Genomic DNA, 19318 nt, shown 5'->3' on the forward strand with positions numbered 1-19318 from the left:
AACTTGGATAGTCGACCTTCAGACTACCTCAGATTCTCATGCACGACCTATGGACTGAATTCTGACTACGCTCTCACCTATGCTCTCACAGTGTTTCTCCCAAGTTTGTTGCCGTGGATCACATTGGAACAACACAAAGAAGAAGAGTCAGGGAAGTTAACTGTAGGTACAAAAAGATCCCACTGTGACTTGCTGATTAATAACAAATCAAACCAAATAATAAACATTTACCATATTTATAGCAATGCTCTAGAATAGAGTATTGTTCGGAGCCAGCCCCACTGCTTGGACTGTGCACTCCTGCATCACTGTAACCCTCCCCCCCGACAGCAGCACCCACCCGGAAGGCCACCAAAGACCTTGCAGGGACCAGCGGGAGGACCAAGCTGGCATCGCAGCCGCACCGGTGGCGGGCACAGAAGAGCAGAGCCTCAGGGAGGACATGGAAGGAGGCAGGTTAAGGGGCAGAAGGCAGGAAGTGCCCCTGTGAGCCCCCAGGATTGGCCCTGGGAAAGGGCAGTCTGGGGTCCCATTGCCCAAGCCCTGGGATTGGCCCTGGGGGCAGGCTCTTGGAGCAGGGGGACAGCTATCACTTAGGAGGGAGGGATATAAGGCAGGCAGAAGTTCCTGGCCAGGGAGGAGAACGGAGATGCTGTCCCTGATGTAAGGGCCAGCTGTCCAAGCTAGATGGATGCTAACAGGGATGAACAATGTACTGGATTTGTCTTGTTTTTTGTGATATGAACTGCTTATTTGCTGTGAATTATGTACGTGTCCCTTTAATTGGATTCACTCTTTGAAAACAATGCACTGGATTTGTCTTGTTATTTGTGATTTGAACTGCCTTAATTGCTGTGAATTGTGTAAGTGTCCCTTTAATTTTTTCCTCTTCCTGTGTAGACACTGCTTTAACAGTCATTAACATCTTCCAGTTTTGCAAATGTGTCCTTTTTGGACACATTTGTCCTTTTTGGATCCTCTGGAGAACCTCCTTCCATGCACCTACAAGAGATGAGAAGATTAATTTTTATTTGAGAGCTATATTGCTTATTTGGGTGCTTTTGGACTTTGGACTCTGATATTTATTGATATTTATAGATTGGCTGTTGCCTTATTATATATTATATATTATATATGACAGATCCCCATATGGAGGGCACGCCCAGAGATATCTCAGTGGGAGTTGGTAATGAGGTCCCCATCCTGAAAGCCTGGGTGAAGGCCACCTTGAACAGCAGTGTCTCAAAAGCCGACTGGTGCCAGAGGACAGCCCCACAAGCTGAGCAAGGATGGAATATGTGGCAGGCCTGCGGGCATCTGCTGGAGGTGGGGCAATCCACCTCCAGCCCTTGATGGCTTGCTGCACAGTGAAGGAGTTGCATGGGTCGGGAAAACCCTGTGCCTTACTGAAAAATGAAATGGCAGTCCATGGTCCTAGGAGTGAAACCTTGTTCCTAAATGTAAACTAGGTAGTGCAGGACCATGTTCCCCTCAAAAGGCAGGAGACCAGGTCCCCCACTGTGCACAGAGAAGGCCAGGAAGCTGGACAAGGCTCCCCAATAGGCTTGCAGCATGACAACCAATGCAAGTACTCTGGCCCTGCCACCCAACAAACGTACCTGGGCATTGAACTAGACTTAGTGGTCGGGTGCTCCTGGCTCTTTTGTAGTGACTGATGCCACCAAATTCCCATTGGTGTTGGGAATATGGTGGCTATGGGACTATGGAACCATTGTCCCATAGAAGACCCCCCTCCTGGTTTTTAGCTCATTGCTGTATATTAGCCTCTGCAGACCCAGTGATCTTGCAGGACTGTGAAATCCGGTCTGTTTAAATTTTGCTGCCAGTTTTAAATTGCTGTTAGCCATATGTTATTTATTGTATATTGTATTGTGTTTAATCAGGCTGTGTGATCCCTTCTGAGCCTGCATTGCAGGGAGAATGGACTATAAGTCTAATAAATACAATAAATATCAATGTATTAAATAATATCAATATACTCCCGAAGTTGAATGAAAATTATAATGAAAGTCTTCCTGACATTGCCAAACCAAATTCAAACAATTTTTGAAGTGCACCCCCGCCCCCCGCAAAATCCACAAACAAAAGTACACAAAATACTTCAAAGTTTTGAATTCTTCAGAATTCTTTATCAGGTTGGATATTTGTTAGTAATGCCTCTCCCTCCCCCCCCCCCCCGCAAAAAAAAATAGAAGGGAGAAAAATGTTTTAGGTGATGGTTTTCAACTGTCTGTTTTCTGTCCTGTGGCCTCATCCAGTCACTTCAGAAATCACTTGCCACTAACAGGCAGTATTTCCAGAACAGGGTTGACTAAACAGGAAAAAATGTCACAAACATTCTAATAATAAACATAATATTTTTAAAAGGTTTATAAGACTGTGGATCTAGTAAGGTTGCAGACATAAGCTGGTTTATTATAAAGAAGCAAATATTACTCTAGAGGGCCTACTTTAAGTTGATTTGCCAGTCAAATGTCATGTTCCATGAAGAGTCTTTCCTTGTTCATGTTTCCCCTTTTCAGGAAGAGGTAGTGGAGTGGGGGAGAAGCCTATTCTTTGTCTTGTTTTTGTGTATTTACTTCATCTATTTGCCGCAGGTGGGGCTTGAGTTGATTCTTTAATCTGTTGTTTTTACTGTGAGTTTTTGCTTTTTGTTTTGCTGTGGTTTGGCTTTGCTTTCTTTTGGTTAGGTTGGTGTTCTGTTTTTTTAAAAAAAATAATTTTCAATTTTTAATTAAAATAAATTTAAAATTAAATTAAAATTACAATCTAATTTCAATTTAAATCAAGTTAAATTACATTACAAATTATTATTAATAATAATTTAAGTTTTCATTTTTAAAGGTTTAGTTTTTAAGGCTGAGTTGGGGGGGGCGGTGTTCCAGAGAGAAAGTGTCCCAGGGAAGACTAAGCAGAAGAATAATCATTGAGAGGGGGAGCAAAGTGGGAGATGGTGTATTTTTCTGAGGAGGTGGAATATTTTCTATGGTAGGAGTTTTAACAACCTACTTTCTCCAGTCACAAGAAATAGGTCATAAGCTTCCACCCACAAGGGAAGGAAACAGAAAAGGTGGGATAGATCGGATGCTGAAATGAACATAGCCCTGGCATGTGAAATATGATGAGATGTTCACATCCAGTGAGATGTCAACACTGATTTTTCTGCACAGAAAAATTCAGCCAGGCTAGATAAAACAGTCACATAATCCCAGTGAACACCAGGGTTTGTTTGCTGCCCACTAAAGCTTCCATGTTATTCCAAATTCTAAATGTTTCCTGTTCAGTAGCCAGATGGAAAGGAAGTTTCATGTGCTTCCTGGTTTAAAAAATGGCACAGTAAGAAGAGTAGCCAATAAAAGCAAATATCGAAAGCATTACAAAAATACAATGACTTCAACAGCCTTTGTTTCATCTTGAAAACCATTGTCGTTTTTCTAAATATATCTCAATTTACACTAAAGAAATCAGGCTTGAAATGTATTAGCATCTCCCCTTTCTCTTTCAGCCCATAAAATACATCCTCTAATTTCTTTCCTGATGGAAAGAAAAGGCGCAATATCTACATTCTTTTCTGCCAAAAGCATGGTCATGTAATTATTGTTAAGCGCTATCGTCAGCCTTGAAGACTTCTCTGGTAGATCAGCAAGCTGAGTGACTGCACTTAGGACCAAAGCATCATATCATATCTTCTCCATTAGCTGATAGCTTCGTAACCATTAACTCTTAAGAGCCAAAATAGACATTACTGCAGCCATGGGTCCAACTCATGGCTGCTGATGCCATTAAAAGAATTTGGCTATTTAAAAATGTCATGGGGGCCCAATTGAGACAACAGCATGGCAGGATAAGGCGATTGTGCTTTCTCCACCCATGCCTTTTCAAGTGGCAAAACAGCCTCCACAGCAGTTTTGGTACTTGAAAAGGAAAGAAAGATTTCCTGGTCCCACCATTCCTTACCACATTTTTAAATGGCCAAATTATTCTTTAAAATCCCATTAGCAGCCTGTCTGGTGGAGCCTCTGGAAGAGGAAAAGGGATCCTGCGAGGATTTATGTCAGGGCTTTCTGCCTTCTATAGTGGAGGCTAGGTGGGTGGCATGTGGTGACCAAGCCTTTACCTGCCTGGGAGGTCCCAAACCTGTGAAGAGGGAGGTTTAGGGTGGGTGGCAGCATATGAAAGGCTTGTGAGGGGTCATCACTATGCTTGTCTCAGTTGCTAGATCAAGATAATTATTAGGTGTCCCACCTCAACTCTCTTGAACCTTGCTTACCACCATGACCTTCTATCATGACCTTCCACCTTCATTCCCTTCCGAGGAGGTAGAATTATGCTTTGTGCATTAAATCTAAGATGAAACAACAACTGAAGTTGTGACATTTTTCAGGAACAATTTTTCAGTGACTTTTATATACTTTATAGTTTGTAGATACAAACTATAGGGAATAAGATGGGGGAGCTGCATTCTTCTGCACAGCAGGATAGCTTTTAGCTTTCCTAAACCTTCTAAGATTTTTAAGGCTGGGAGATTGCAGCAAACCGCATTATAAACCAAAAAAACCCACAAACCGCCTGATCATCTGTTCGTGAAACAGCAGTTTGTGAGAGTCCATGACCAACGAACCAGCGTTCATTGGAAGCCCAGTTCATTGCGTTCGCCCGTGGTTCGTGAAGCCAGACAGTCAGGCACCATCAATCAGTTCCCTTGGAAACGGAGCTGGGGGAATGCCTAAACTTTGTCTGCACTCCTTCTGTCACCCTGGAAACCCGAATTGAAGCCCAGCTTACCTTGATCGGCAGGTCTTCCTTCCAACCATGGAGCTGCAAATTGGTTACAATTGGTTACATGGGAGAAGACACCAGGGGGGAGGGAGGGGGAAGGGGGGCCAACGTCAACACTGGGCCAGCGTCAACTAGTGGCTCTAAATGTATTGAATGGGAATTTCCTGGGGGCCTCGGATTGGAGAGGGTATAACTCCAAGATCCCTATTGCAATCTTGACCAAACTTGGGTGCTGGCTGGAGGAAAGCGTGCTAAACACTCCCTGGGAATATGGGCTCTCTAAGTCCAATGGGGGCCATTCTGACGCCCAGGAACCATGAACCTTGCACCAGTTTGTCAGCGGGAAATGTTTGTTTCGGTTCGTTAGTTCGGGTTCATCAGCAGCACCAAACCACGAACCGCTCGTTTGTTAAATTTTGTTGGTTCGTCCCCATGTCTATTCATGGCATTAATGCCATGGATTCAGTTTGCCCTGGCCCCACATCAAAGTAAATGGTACATGAGACATTACTGGTGGGGGCTAAAGGATCTCAGCCAATTAGGGGAAGGCAACAGGAAACTATTTACTTACCTTTGCCACCTCCCCAGCATTTTGAGAGAGAGAGAGAGGTCTGGGTATGATAGCACCTTAAAGACCAACTAGATTTCCAAAGTATGAGCTTTTACAAAGCTCCAGGTGTGGTTGTTGGGGCTACTTGTGTGACTTGGGTGGCTGGAGTGCATATTTACTTTTCTTACTGTAGCCCTTCCTTTACCCTCCTCCTGGCTAGCCTCATGTTGGTTGGAAGCAAAGAGAGACAGCTGGAAAAGGAGAGGGGGGAAGGGGAGGGGTAGTACGAGGGATAGGTTTGTTGCTTTTACTTTAACGTAAGGGACATAGTGCCATGTCATATTTGGGGTGCCTGGGCAATATATTCACAAAGTAGCAGGTATCTCTTCAGACTGCAGATGGGGAGGAAGTCATACAATAGTATTTTCCCTCACAAAGAAACACACAGAATATTAGGATCAGAAGAAGGCAAGGCTAACACCATTACACTTAACATCTAGTTGTTGGTCTAAATGTAATTGGCTTTGTGTATGGTGGAGAATTACATCATGTGAGCTGTCAATCTGTATGCTGAAATGGTACATTTCAGACACAGGCTATCCTGTTCATGTCCTTTTTCTGAGAACTGTGACTTTTTGGTAGGACTTTTTTTTAATATAGAAATTTTATTTTAAAAGAAAGATATAACAGTAGAAAGTGCATAAAAACTTATACAAGCACTACATTTGAAACTAAATTAAACTAATAAAAAGATACAATTAGAATATATAACAACACAACTTGTGTAATAGCACTCCTTCCCTCTCCTTGGTTACTTATACCCGAACTTTAATAGCAACTATTTTAGTTAATCATTTCCCTGTGTTTTTATCTTCTTATCTTGTATCGAGTTATCTCAATTAATCTTAATTTTAGCCTGCACCTGCATCCCTAACTGACTCACTAGTCAGGCACTGCTGTAGTCGTAGACTGCAAACAAAGTCAGCCTTGGTACAGATCGTATGTTCTTTAGTGAGCTCTAAAGTGACTACGAGTGGGATCCTGCACAACATTTCTGCTTGTGACAGAGCTCTTGTACAAACAAAATCACAAGAAAAGACCATGGTAGCCACATTTGCTAAGTCAGACTTATCGTATCCTCACATATTTCCATTTGTGCAATATCTTGTGCAACTAATTTCTGAGTACTATAATATATCGGGAGGAAAGTGTTAGATGTTGCATAACACCTTGGGCAAGCTGAACTGCACTGCATCAATTTATATTTTTGTTTGCGCATCACTCGATCTAAGTCACTGTCTTATCTTTTTTTTGTAATATATTTTTATTTTGAAAAACAGAATAATAGTAAGAAGGGATACAGAAAGAAAAAAGGGATTATACAACATAATTGTATAAATCAGAGATGGTTATATATAATAGAATATATAAACCACAAAATATTTCACCCCAACATCCTCTTCATTAAATTTTTGAGACACTTTCTATAAGATACAATGATATTTATATTAGGATACATTTATATTCAACATTTTAAATTACAAATTTCTTAACTAATCTATTTCACTAATAGTCATTCTTACTTATTTTTAGTTTTAAACTACATGATCAAAAAATCTTTCAATTTTTCCTGAACTTTTTGGATTGACATATTATGTATATAATATGTTAATTTTGCCATTGACACATATTCATATAGCTTATTCATCCATTCTGTCAAATCTGAACAGCATTCTGCCTTCCATTTTGTTGCATAAACTATTCTTACTGTTGTCACCATATATTTAAATAGTTTGCTATGTACTTTTATTATATTATTTAATAAGATATTTAATAACATATTTTTAGGGTTCAAGACAAAGTAAAACTTCAGTATCTTTTGCATTTCTTCATGTATTTCTATCCAATATTTCTTCTCTTTCTTACATGTTCACCACATGTGATAGAATGTTGCATCCATATTTTGACATTTCCAGTACTTTCCACTGTAATCCTTAATAGCTTTTGCAATGTCCCTAGGAGTAATATACCACCTGAAGAACATGTTATACCAATTCTCCCTTAATATTTGACATTCTGTAAATTTGATTTCTTTAGTTCGTAATTTTTCCCACTATCTCATACATATATTTTCTTCAAAGTTTTGCATCCATTTTATCATACAATTTTTTACTTGTTCTGATTTTGTGGCATAGAATTTTATATACTTTTCCTAATAGGTGTTTTGAATCTCCAGTGATTAGTTGTTCAAACACTGTTTTCTCTCTTAACCGGCCACCTTCTTTGTATAGTTGATCTTTAAGTTTAGACACCATTTGATAATACATCACCATGAAATGTTTTCTCCTTAAGCTTGAATTTCTTGCCATGTTATCATTTTTCCTTGTTTAACCGTCATATATTCATCATTGATATAGTCAGTTTTGTTTCTTATAATAATATCATAATAGTTATCAATCGGAGATGTCAATGGAAAAGTTGGCAGATGGGTAGCTCAATCCTAAGGGCAGGGGGAGTGCACAGGGAGAGAACTGAGGCTTGTGCAGGCATAAATGGCTCTTATGTTGATGTAAACCCTCTCTGCCAGCACCCACCCAAGGCACAATACCGCAGACAGGTTGCCACCAGCGGCATGTTTAGCAGCCAGGCGGAGGTGCAAGTATGACGCAAGTCCCCACACCGGTGTGGGAGGGGGCGGGTGGGGGGGGGCAGGCCATGAGTTGGCTTCCAAAGCCACTCCAGGCCCAGGAACGCCCCCTGCAGTAGCGAAAAGTTACACCACAAAAAAAGGAGGCATAGCCCATAAGCGCCCATTGAACGGAGAAAACACGGCTCCTTCTCCTGGTGCACAGCCCCACCCCTGCAGCCCAAAGGAGCAGGATGGGAACTACCACGGTAGCCAATCTGTGAGTGCTTCTGCGGTGAGTGAGCCCCCCTCCCCCCACCCAATCACCTGCTCACGCACCCTACAAAACATCCGGTTGCGCTGCTCATGACCTCAGGTAGGTTAGCACATGGCCAAAGGCTCTGCCCATCAGCCTTCCACCGTGGGAACTTTGTGCGTGAGGTGGGAGAGTGCACTAGAGGGGACTTAGCAGGAAAACTGGGAGAACTTTGCACTTGCTCAAGGGAAGAAGGGCAAAGTCCAGGTGGTCTGGCTAACTAACAATAACCACTCAAGTCTTCATCCAGGTTATCTGACTCTGAAGTTCCAGCTCAGTAAGAAGTGAGGAAGCACTTACAGGTAAGAAAGATATGGGGCGGCAGCTAACCCGGCTCCCTGATTTGTGCCAGCTGCCCCATCACCTGGGGGGATTCCGCATGATCAATTTTGATCAGACTTTCTGAGCAGTCACGCCGCGGTGGAGTCCTACGAATCCACTTCTCCCCGATTCCACATTAGGCTTTTGTTTTGCACATTTCATCGGCTCAAAGTCCATCATGCGGAATTTTTGACAGGATAAAAATCGATTCCTCATCACTTTTTCTGGGCGAAGTGTCGAATGATGCACATCTTCATTTTTTTAAAAAAAAAATTTCCCCAAAAAACGTTGCTACGCATAAACGTTGCATCAAACCAACACATTAGAAAAAAAATTTCTCACAAAAAAGTTGCTACACATAAACGTTGCATCAAATAAACATATTGGATAGGCCAGAGCACTTCCCGCCAATATTGTGGAAGAGTATTGGCTATTGACATTTGGAGGGGAAATTGTTACCAATGACCCCGCGTCTATCTTTCCCGCTTTCTTCGTGAGCAGTGTGATTTAGTGATAGGTGTTGTGTTGAGGACGGTCTCTTTCTCCCTCCATGAAATGCCTAGACCACTAGTTGAACGCTGAAGTCCCTCCATCACACTTTCACTCTACCTCAGAAGCTGTCAGCTGTCAGCGAGCAACAAGTAACAAATTTGGCCTGTTGTAAAATGAACCTGTTATTGCTCAGCTGTTGCCATGTGACACAGGATATGTTTCTGCATAGATTTGTAGAAACATTGCAACGTTTTTTTACATTTTTTTTTTAAAAAAAGAGGGGAAGGGAAAGGGTAGTGGGTGTAGCTTAGAAAACATGATTGGCCAATAAACTTAAGTTGATTCAAAGGGCGAGAGAAAAGGGCAAGGGTGGGGAGAACATCGGATAAAGAATTCCACATGATTAAAATCCCTAATCTGCTGTGCATGGACAAATAAGTCGGGGGAAAGCAGGATGGAAAAAAACCGGACAAAACATGCAGTGACTTTGAATCTGCTGCTAGGATTGCCTTCCCGCGTGTGGAAACACAAGAAAAAATCGAGGTCATTTAGAAGCTGAAGCAGGGAAAACCATTCGTGCGGAATCACCCCTGAACTTGCCTGACTGCTAGCCTCTTCAGGTGAGGCTCGGTGGAGGAGGGGATGGTGGTGGCAGCCCCTGCCGGCCCCAGAGGCAGGTGCCCAGAAAACTACTTTTGACTGGGTGTTTGTAACTACCTGTTGACTTTCTCCCTTAAAGGTAAAATCACCCCAGGGCCGAGTACTTCCTCGCCAGAGGGTTATGCATCATCTGGTTGCTAGCTGCACCTGTGGGGCTGTCACTGCTGATCTCTACTATGTGCATCTTCCCAGATATTGGAGTGTGGGCTTGGCCTCGGCCATGGTCTGGGCTGGGTTACTTGCGGCATATGTGTCTCTTTCCCTTGCAGGCACATCGTGACTCGTCCGGGAGACGACAGAGCATGTCTCCTTCAGCCCCCCCCACACACTGTAATCCCCCATGAATGCCATTCAGATCCAGCTCAGGGTGCAGTTTCTCAAGGCAGTCTGCATCTCAGCCTTGCCCCTGGGAGTGCAGAACGAGGGCTGCACAAACTGCCTTGGCTCCCTTTCCATCCAACGGACATTGGCACTTTTTCCAGTTTAATAAAATGTGTTGAAAAACAACAAACTGCTGTATTTGCATGCTTGCCTGACATTGCCAATAGCTGCTCCCTCAACTCCCTGTCGGAATGTCCTCTCACACATCCCTGCAAATGTTTCAAGTGGTGCCCCATCCAGCCTCCCTGCCCCCTTCCTCTCCTCAATGTAACTTCAGGCAGAGCGGTGGAAATTGAAGTGTAGCCCATGAATGTCTGCAGGGGGGGCACTGAGGACTTTCATTCTCTGATAGTCTGAGCTGCTGGCATCTGATTATCCAGGAAGATAGTTGCTGCATGTGGGAAGTTGCTGCCAGGGGATGGGGGATGTGTAGTTACTGGGCATCCCCCTATTTTTTGCCATTTGCGGAAACAGGGATGGACTTGGAAAATCTAGCGTGGGGCGGGGCTGTCAGTCCATGCTGGGGGGCATCACCTCAGGACTGGGGCATGACTGTCGAGGTCCAACCTGCGTTCTCGCATCGTAGAGATGCAGTGATGTGTTCAAGTGGCGCTGTCATAAGTTTGTGGGCACTTTTCATTCCCCTTGCTTCCAATGGGCCTTCTGGCCTCCCACGTGGTTTCCAATGGGTGTTCCTGTCACTCATTAAAGAACCCACCTCCCCCTCACCTGCCTCCCCAGAACCTGGGGGCTAATTAGGGTTACCAGTCTCCAGATGGTAGCTGGAGATCTCCCAGAATTACAACTGCTCTCCAGGCAACAGGGATCAGTTCCCTACTATCTGGCCCTACTTTTCAGGGAGAGGGAAACTGTTTCTTGTGGTGGTGGTGGTGGTGGTGGCAATGAGGGGATTTGCTGGCATGCCAAGCTGCAGCCACTGGCCGGGCCCTCATCAGAAATGGGGGCTGGACCGGCAAGAGGGTGGGTGTCCGATCCGCACCTTCAGTGTTACCTGTTCCCTGATGAGGGGGTGTTGGTGAGCAGCGGGGATTGCAACCTCCCCATTGGCTGCGCCTCTGCTTGCCCCTTGCCCACCTGTCAGGGGAGTGGTGCAGCCATTGGCTGGTGTGGGTGGGGTTGTCAGGGGAACAGCGGGCGAGTGCTCTTGGCTGGAGCTATGCCTCGCCTAGCTGAGCTCGGCCACCAGCGGGACTCTCCAGCAATAGTCCATAGGGAGGAGTGGGGTGGCACCACATTTACGTCCACGCACGAGTGGCACCGCTGTATCATGGCTTAAGATTGAGCTCTCTATTTCTGCATTGGAACCATATTCTTGATAGTCCATCCCTTAAAATATGAGTGCTATCTTGTCTTTGAATTTTATTAATGATTTCTTAATCCATAAATAATTATGGATTCCTTTTTTGCTATGAATTATCTCCAATTTTATAGTCCTTCTGTTTAGGTTTATTATCCAATCTGATATCCAAACTAGTGCAGCTGTTTGACAATACAGTTTAATATTTGGTACAAATAACCCTCTTTGTTTTTTTCCCATCTTGTAATCTTTTAAATCTTATCCTTTGTTTCTTCCCATTCCATACAAAATTATTTATCTTTTTCTGCCATTTTTTTCAAAGATCTTCTCATTTATACAAACTGGTAAGGTTTGGAACAGGAAGTTCAGTTTTGTTTTGCTTTGTTTTTAATAAATGTTATTTAAGAAAGAACAATAGAAATAGCATTAACAGTAGAACGTGCATAGAACCTTACACAAAATATAAAAGACGTTAGGCTAACAACAGAAAAAGTATATAAAGTAAATAGTAAATATTAGTAGATTTGAGCAACATAAGATATATACTTTTAATCCTCTCCTTCATTAATATTCAACTGCACAACATTTGGTATATTGATGTATTAGTTTAACTATTGAGCTTAGTGTTAATCTAGTTTAATATTTTAATATTAATTGTGGATTCTAAATTTAATAGATTGACCTATTGTATATATAAAAAGTTCATTCAATCATGCCAAAAGAACATAATAGGAAGACTAATATTAAGAAAGTGACAATGAATAACTTCTGTGGCCTGATTATATAAATCACAATGATTATAAAAAACAAAATATATTAGCTTCAAAATAAACTTCCACTTCCACCACCACTACAGTGTTTCTGAATAAGATATCTAATAACATATTTTTTATAGTTCATCATAAGTAAAAACCTTAAACATTTTATTTTCATTATTTTGTTCAGCCTGATAAAGTTTAATATCTTAGCTTGTTAATTTAACTGTTTTATTTTATTTTAATATTTATTATATGTTCCAAATTTAATAAATTTCGTATCATATATTTTAAAAGTTTCATCCAATCATACAAAGAAAAACACCCACAAAAATATGGATAATATTGAAAAAAGATTAAAAAATCCGTAACATAATTATATAAGTCAAAAATAATTGTAAGTGTCAGAGTGTATAAGCTTCACAATAAATCACCCCTTGAATCTCCATTTGTATTGCTTTTCTTCATGTCTTCTTCTAACTTGTGTGCCTTAAATTGATTCCAGTAATTTGGTCAACATCCAAAGAGCCATATGATCATTGGATCACTCATTAGAATAGGCCTCCTGTATCAAAGTCACACAGTCTTGAAATGAACCTTGATATGCATTCACTGATTCCATATGACCCAAAATTTCTCATGTTCAGCAGAAGTCAGGATTGTTGCTTCTAAATTCCATTTCCAAGGTTCCCTTTCTCCAATCTGGTCTTGCTAATGGGCTTATTTGTAGTACTTGTACTGATTAAATTTTTCCTTGTAGCTCTCTTGTTGAATAGTTTGATTGCTTTCTTGAGTTTTCTGGTTTGTTTTTTGAAATCTAAAATTCAAATCTTAGCTTCTGGCAGTCTTCCCTTAATCCAATGAAAGATCCTTGCATGGTCTGGCCCCTTTGTTGAAATTGAATTGATGGTTCCTTGTCTTCCAGGGCTAGTTCATGAATCTCCTCATACACTTGCTACATGTGGGTTCAATATTTTCATACTCTTGCTTTAATTCTTTACACAAAATTTCAATTTTATCTGAATGATTTTTTTTGAGATATTATGTCTATAACATCTTCTGAGGTTAGTTCAGCTTTGGCCTTTTTCATAGCTGCAACCATTTTCTTAAGGCTTTTCATTCTTTAAACCAATAAATGGTGACTGAGAAGCAAAATATCATTCTCAGTCAGCCTGTGACAACAGAGTTTAGAGTACAAGGTTGCGAAAATATTCAAAGTTCAGCCACTTTTTTTCCTCTCTCAAAGCCACAGACTAGCTCAAACAAAAAAATAAAATTATGAAGCAATGGCTTGAATTCAACAATACAACAATTCAACAATGTGTATCTGGAAAATAAATAGATAAATTTCAATTAAAATGGTCTTTATAGCTATGACTTTGGATCCTTTAAGCCCTTCCTTGTAGGTTATTTATAGTCCAAAATTGATCCAATAGTCCAAACAAATTAACATCAGCTGTGCCATCTTTATTTCTCCTCTGGAAAGAAAAGCAAGATGAAACAGGGCATATTTAAAACCAAAAGGAAAGGGAGAAAAAAGATGATGGCCGAAAATGGCTCTAGGTTCCCAGATGCAATTAAAATAATTCCATATACATTCTTCCCAGTAAAATAAGTGTGCTTTTAATGTTAGAGTCCTAGTTATTTTTAAATCCCAAATACTAAACGAAATAGTTGCTTCTTGCTTTGTAAAGAGACGCAAAATTTTAAAACGTGTCAGTCGTCCAAAAAATGAAGATAGGGCACAGTTGTAGCGACGTGGAGAGTTTTTAAGCCAATGTCCTTCAGCCAAACAGCGAAAATTAGTCACAGTTCACAATTTCCTTTTTGAGACGGGGAGGAAAAAGAGTGAAATAAAAAAGTAAGGAGGTCCTAGCACAGTCAGAAAGACATTTACAAGTAGTCCCAGGCTGACTTATCTAGCTGTGTCTTCCTGGAGTCAGGGGTTACTGTGACTTCCTGGAGTTGGAGGGTATTCAGCTCTCTAATTAAAAAGAGCCAAATAATCCCCACATCAGTCCGGCATCGCACATTTGGGTATCTCTTATCAGATGAAGAGATAGGTTCAGGTTGATTTATCCAACTCTGCCTGGCTAAAGCCCAGAAAGCAGAACAAGCACAAGAGCCTACAGGAATGTGTCTCTCAGTCAGCTGCCACGCTGGGAATAAGGAAGTTCAGGTTTGGTAATATATTCATTTTAACTGCAGAGATTCTTCCTAGCCACAAAATATTAAGTTTTTCCCATCTTTGCAAATCTTTGGGAATACTTGTCCAAACTTTTTGATAGTTATCTTTATATAAGTTATCGTTTTGTCCCTTTACATTTATTCCCAAATATTTGATTGGTTTTCTGGTGATGGTGCAATGTGTTATTTTTTTCTATCTTTTCTTTTTCTGTTCTAGTTACCACTAGTAACATTACTTCAGTCTTCTTTTTGTTCAATTTCTATCCAGAACACAATCCATATCTAAATATTTGTTCTATTTCAGATAAATGTTTGGTTTTGTCACTGATACAACATCATCTGCCTAACTTTTCATTTTATATTCTTCTTTGCCTTCTTTTATTCCAACAATTCTGGTGTCTTGCTAGATTTTCAAAGCCAATATTTCCAATGCCATAATAAACAGTAGTGGTGATATTGGACACCCATGTTGATTTCCTTTTGCTATTTTAATTTTCTCCATTAGGGAACCGTTTACTAAAATTCTGCTTTGCTAATCAATATAAATGCTTTGCATCCAATTTAAAAATTTTGACCCACCGTTCATATTTTGTAATACTTTCATCAAAGATTGCCAAGACACATTATCAAAAGCTTTCTCTGTATCCAAATACATAAATACGTTTTCTCATTTTTTCCCTTGAATACTCAATTGCATGAATCCTGCTTGATCTTCATGAATAATATCTGGAATACATTTTCTTACTCTCTCTGCCATTCTTGTTGTAAAAATTTTATAGTCCACATTCAGTAATGAAATTGGTCTATATGATTGTGGTAATAACGGATCATTTCCTTCTTTATATATTAAAGTTATACTTGCTTTTTGTCAAGTTGGTGGTATATACTTTCTCTCTTGTGTTTCATTCATTACTCTTCGTGATATCTTCAAAATATTTATAGTATGATGCTGTCAATCTGTCTGGGCCAGGTGCTTTGCTTATTTTTAGTTTTTTGATGGCATAATTAATTGCTTGTAATGTTATCATTTGATTCAGAATTCTTCTATGTTCAGAGGTAAATTCTTTAATTGGTACCTCAGATTTCTCCAACTTAACTTCATCTATAGATTCTTCTTTATAAAGATTTGGGGAAAAAATCATTTGCTCCCTCATTTCTTGTTCTGTGTAGAAGACTTGATTTCCTTTCCTAATTCCAGGTATCCTTTTTTCTGTCTCTTTTCTAAAACAATATACTAAATACCTTCCAGGTTTGTTTGCCTCTTCAAAATGCCTTTGTTTTAAATATTTCAATTTTTTTCTGCACTTCTACTTCTAATAAGTCTAACTGGTTTTTTAATTGGTTCATTTCCTTCAATTTTTTCTTATTGCCAGTAATCTTGTGTTCTTGTTCCAATGTCTTCAATTTTCTGTTATATTCTTTATATTCTCCTGCTTCTCTCTCTCTCTTTTCATGCAGCTGTCACTGTCTTATCTTTTGGACCTGACATGCAGCCCTCTTGGCTTACCAGAATTCTTACATCTGCCATTCTAACCTGAAGCTAATAAAAATTGTTTGAAAAATATCCTCTGATTAAAATACCTGCAATAACTACCCATATCTGATATTTGTTTCTAGTTGGTGACAGTAACTTGAGAAAAACAGATGATGATTTCTCAATAATACTGTAAACTACTTGAATCATTTGTTATAGTACAACCATTTTTCCACATTGGATACTCTGTATCTGATATAAAGAAGTGTAAAACTGAACCTATTTAAACTGAAGAAGAGATGAAACCAGATATTAACTTAATTTGTAAGCACTTTTGTTTATAGCACGTAATTAATACGACAACCAGTTCTCCAAATACTCAATACAGCATGTTTGAAAAATAATTTGGCACAAATATGTTCAACATCTCCTTCCAAAGTATAAACAAAGAGAAGGTATCTGTTTTCTTTACAGTTTTTAAAAAGGAGGGCCCTTTTCTCCCCAAAGTGAAACAATTATTTAGTAAAACAAGCGCGCACACATGCTGGTCATGCCATTGCAGCACACAGTAGCGGATTTGGATAATCTAGAATGCAGCATGCTTATTGATTCTTTCTCTGTTCATTTTTATTTGAAAATGTCATGACCCTGAAATTATACTCTTTGCTTCTGGGATGTCAGTGCTAGATCACTCCTATTAAATTTAAGTACCTAGTTAGTAATGAACTGTTCAAAGTTCACAGGATGTTCACATTGGTTCTGTTTCTTCAATACAAGGCTCCTTACTGTTCTCACAAAAATGTTTGTATTTATTAATCACAATTTGTTCCCTTATTTGTCTGTAATGTCAAAGATGATGTTTTTACCCTGAGTAAAACATCTACATTTTAGTAACTCATTTAAATTTTTACAGGACATATTCAGGTATAATTGAGATTAAGATCTATGTAGATAATAAAAACTGCTTCCTTTGTTAATCTGTTTTGCGGAACAATTTTGCAGAACAGAATGGAAACTTCATAGTGAGTTCTAGGGTTGCTAGGTCCCCCATGGCTCAAAACAGGGGGCTCACGGGTGGGTACTCACCTCACATGTGCATGCATGGCACACATATGCTCCAGAACACTTTCACGCCACAGTAGAAATGTCATTCCCAGTACAACATGGAAGCAATAGGTCATGCCAGGGGCCATTTCAGTAAAAATCAGCCTCAAATTTAGTGTTCAGTCTCCAGCATGACCAGTTGTTTATGTGTCATGCAACGATGATGTCATTCCTGGCATGACACAGAAGCATTTTGGAGTCAATACCGGAGTGCATTCCAGAGTTACCAGCAACATTGCCATGTCTCCCCCCCCACCATAGCCTGGTGAAAGGCAGTGAAGGTGAAGACTGGGAGCAGAACATCCCCTGTCCCAACCAAGGGACTGGTAACCCTAGTCAGTATGAGTTTTATGTGATCTTGGAGATTAGAACGCTGGGGATTAGAAAGCTGAGTGTCAAGTTTGAACAGAGGTTAAGCAAAAACTTGCTTGATATTTCAGGCTCCTGCTAGTCTTCAGTCTGAAAGTGAACTACACTAGCTGCCAATAATCTTTCCACAAATATTTACTGAGGTTTTAAAACTAATTTATTCTGATCAGCAGAATTATGTATGAATTCAATAAAAACTTCTTCTCTGAAAGTCAGATTTCTTTTGTTCCTTCTTTGGCCAAGCTTCTTTCAGCTCTCCCTGTGTGTGTGCGTGTGTGCGTGTGCGCGTGCGCATTCCTTGCATAGTTTTGCCTAAACTGACTTTTGGCATACATGCAGTTGCAAGTACCTTACCTGAATCTCAAAGGGAGGCAATATTCTCCCAGTGATATGGTTGATGATCTGGAAAGGCCCTATAGCTGGCAAAGAGAAAAGCAAATCTGCCTTCCTTGTCTGGAATCCTGCCATGCAGTGAATTGAATGAAGCCAGCAAGCCTGGCAGTGGACTCAAGAGAATACATTACTGGTATATGAAAGATTACAAGCACTTAATTTCCAGTCCACATCTATTTAAAAATGCATGATATCTTGTTCATCAGGGAGTCATTTTGTTCACAATTGAATGGTGAACAAATAATGTCCATTCAGACAACAGCATGGAGACCACAAAGTAAAGAAAAACAAGCAATAAAATGGTTAGCATGAATTATACAAGGGGCTAAATGGCAAAGGCTCAGGCACCTGTTATACAGCCTACGGCAAGGGAGAAATCAGCCCAGAAGAGCTCCAACTTAGAATGGTGTTGACATAGTTAGAAGAATGGTTATCAGATACATTGCAATGAAAAAAAGAATAACAGAGTAGAGTGCCAAGCACAGGGAACTCCATGGAAAGAATGCTTCATAAAAGTAATATATGGCTTGCTAAACTGATCAGAGGCACTTGGATAGAAAATACAGTTGAATTAAGCCTTTAACACATGTATGAAACATACAGGGCCAGTGGGACCAGAAAAAGAGATGAACTGCAAGCACACATTCTGTGTAGCTTAATTCTTCTCTTCCCACTCCATGAATTTGGAGTAATACATTCTGTATGGCAATTGCACTGAGCTTATGTTCCTTCACTCTGTGATTTTTAAAATCATATTCTATTGTGCCTGTCGGGGAAAGCAAAACTTGCTCATAATAAACACATCTAAATTCCTCACAGAACAACTAAACCACCAGGCTGAGTCTGGGGAAAACGCCATTGGCACCAGAATCTCATTTATGCTTCCAATCTGCAACAAAACAGATTACATTTGTCACAGTAGGTAAAGAGACAACAACACACTTACCTTTGCTGTGAGGATCCTCCCTCACTGGCGCCCTCTCCTGACAGCCTGCCATCCTACCAGATCTCCAGGCAGGTGTCCTCGCTCCGGCCTCAGATGGGCAGGGAAGGGGGTTGGACCACCTTGTTCCTTCTCCTGCTCTGGGAGTAGCAGCGCGCTCCAGCTGTCTCTCCCTCCAAAATCCTCCTCGGCCTTCACAGGAACCTGAATTTAAAGGCCTCCCCTGGCCCCACCTCCCTGGCTCTGGCCCCAATCATCACCCCGTCTCCGTGACTGGCCCTGCTCCCAGCCTATCTGATAGGAGGGCTGGGTAGACTCTGCAGTCTCCTGGCCCCACCCACTCCATCCCCACCTAGGGTGGGGCATTTGGTCTGCTCTCTGCCTGGCTCGTCCCTGCTGCTTCTGAACCTTCCCCAGTGGCTCCCTTGGCATCTTGGGGCCTGCGCCTGCCTGACTTGTGCTGATCAAAAACACCAACCGGTAGGTACAGTCAGAGAGATTCACAAAAATTCAATGGTCATTATAAAAAGTGCATAATTTATGTAATGCAAAAGTGCAAAGTGCAATAAGTCAATTTATGTACAATAATCCATAAATATATGCAAAGTCCATACAGCAAGAATTTATAC

Source organism: Eublepharis macularius, chromosome 1 (assembly GCF_028583425.1).
Source record: "Eublepharis macularius isolate TG4126 chromosome 1, MPM_Emac_v1.0, whole genome shotgun sequence".
NCBI lineage: Eukaryota > Metazoa > Chordata > Lepidosauria > Squamata > Eublepharidae > Eublepharis > Eublepharis macularius.